This window comes from Lampris incognitus, unplaced genomic scaffold (assembly GCF_029633865.1).
Source record: "Lampris incognitus isolate fLamInc1 unplaced genomic scaffold, fLamInc1.hap2 scaffold_162, whole genome shotgun sequence".
Lineage (NCBI taxonomy): Eukaryota > Metazoa > Chordata > Actinopteri > Lampriformes > Lampridae > Lampris > Lampris incognitus.
Genome location: NW_026611124.1, coordinates 40001 through 42500, shown reverse-complemented (window position 1 = coordinate 42500; position 2500 = coordinate 40001).

Below are 2500 nucleotides of genomic sequence, written 5' to 3'. Positions count from 1 at the left end.
GGCGTGTTAAGTTGGCCCATCGATCAGGACACAAACACGCAACAAATCCAGTCCGGGGTGTGGTGTAAGCAGCCCTACTGTAACCAGCCCTGCCAGAGAAATCACCTAACCCTAACCCTAAACGTACGGCAGACGCGTCCCCTGGCTCTCACATTGACAACTGAGAGGCTTCTGAAAACCTGGCCACGCCCATCAGTAAAAACCACTACAGCAAGTGACGACATATGTACCTTCAAAGTGCTGTACTACAGGGTGCTGTTCAAAAGGTATCTATCCCGTTTACTCTCTATGCTTCATATATCATCATATTATTGAAAAGTGCAAGCCTTTAGGGACAACAGCAACTCAAGTCGCCAACGCTCTGTTGACTCAATAACTGCAGAGATCCAAACTTCTCCTGGCATTAACATCGGCACAAAAACTGTGCGCCGGGAGCTTCGTGGAATATGGGTTTCTATGGATTCAGAATGACATGTCAGAAAAGCTCCTGTAGGTGTAATGGTCAGTTATCTCAATACTTTTGGACATATATTGTGCGTGTGCGTGTGTCTGTGATACCTAACATAAACACACCTGTATTACTAGAATTGATAGTTCACGCCACAAAAGTGAGGGGCAAACATAGAAAAGCGTGCAACCCAGCCACTGAGGATGCACAAGCCAGTGCATTCTTAGTGCAGGTCCCAAGCCAGGACAAAAGCGGAGGGTTACGTCAGGAAGGGCATCCGGCGTCAAATCTTTGCCAAATCAAATATGCGGATCATAAATAAGATTTCCATACCGGATCGGTCGAGGCCCGGGTTACCGACGACCGCCATCGGTACTGTTAACCAGCGGAGTGCCGGTGGAAACTAGGCTACTGTTGGGCGAAGGAAAAGGAGAGGGGGAAGGCATGTCCAGAGGCAGCTAGAGAGGAGGAAGGGTAGGCGTGTGGAGGTGAGAGTCAGTCGGAACTTTGAATGTTGGCACTATGGCTAGTAAAGGGAGAGAGCTGGCTGACGTGATGGAAAGAAGAAAGGTGACAAGAGACAAGGTGGAAGGGGAGTAAGGCCAGGAGTATCGCAGGTGGGTTCAAACTCTTCTACCATGGTGCGAATGGGAGGAGAAATGGGGTAGGGGTCATTCTGAAGGAAGAGTATGTCAAGAGCGTGCTGGAGGTGAACACAGTGTCAGACAGAGTGAGGATTATGAAGCTGGAAATCGAAGGTGTATTGCTGACGGTTATCAGCGCATATGCCCCGCAAGTCGGGTGTAAGATGGACGAAAAAGAAGAATTCTGGAGTTGAATTGGACGACGTGGTGGAAAGGGGACCCAAGGAGGAGGGAGTGGTGATTGGAGCGGACTTCGATGGACACGTTGCTGAAGGGAACAGAGGTGATGAGGAGTTGATGGTAAGGTATGGAATCGAGGAGAGAAATGTGGAAGGGACAGATGGTGTTCGATTTTGCGAAAAGGATGGAAATGGCTGAGGTGAATACATATTTCAAGAAGAGGGAGGAGCACAGGGTGACGACGTATACGAGTGGAGGAAAGTGCACACAGGTGGACTATATCTTGTGTAGAAGGCGCGATGTAAAAGGGATTGCATACTGCAAGGTGGTGACAGGGGAGAACGTAGCTAGGCAGCATCGGATGGTGGTCTGTAAGATGACTTTGGAGACCAACATGAGGAAGCGAGTGAAGACACAGCCGAAGATCAAATGGTGGAAGTTGAAGAAGGAAGACTGTTGTGTGGAGTTCAGGCAGGAGTTAACACAGGCACTGAGTGGTAGTGAAGAGTTGCCAGATGGCTGGGCAAGCGCTGCAGAAATAGCGAGGAAGACAGCTAGGAAGGTACTTGGTGTGTCATCGGGACAGAGGAAGGAAGACAAGGAGACTTGGCGGTGGTGGTGGTGGTGGTGGTGGTGGTGGTGGTGGTGGTGGTGGTGGTGGTGGTGGAAGGAGGAAGTAGAGCAAAGTATACAGAGGAAAAGGTTGGCAAAGAAGAAGTGGGATAGTCAGAGAGATGAAGAAAGTACACAGGAGTACAAGGAGATGCAGCGTAAAGCAAAGAGAGAGGTGGCAAAGGTAAAGGAAAAGTCGTACGGTGAGCTGTATGACAGGTTAGACACTAAGGAAGGAGAAAAAGACTTGTACAGATTGGCTAGACAGAGAGACCGAGCTGCCGAGGATGTGCGACAAGTTAGGGCGATCAAAGATACAGATGGAAATGTGCTGCCAAGCGAGGAGAGTGTGCTACGAAGTGGAAGGACTGCTTTGACGGGCTGATAAATGAAGAAAATGAGAGAGACAGAGAGAGAGAGAGAGAGAGAAAAGGTTGGTTGATTGAGAAGTACAGAGAAGGCCAGAAAGAGTTGCATTGTGTCTTTGTAGATTTACACAAAGCATACGACAGGGTGCCGAGAGAGGAGGTGTGATATTGTAGGAGGAAGTCAAGAGTTGCAGAGAAGTATGTAGGAGTGGTGCAGGCTATGTATGAGGGAAGTGTGACAATGCTGA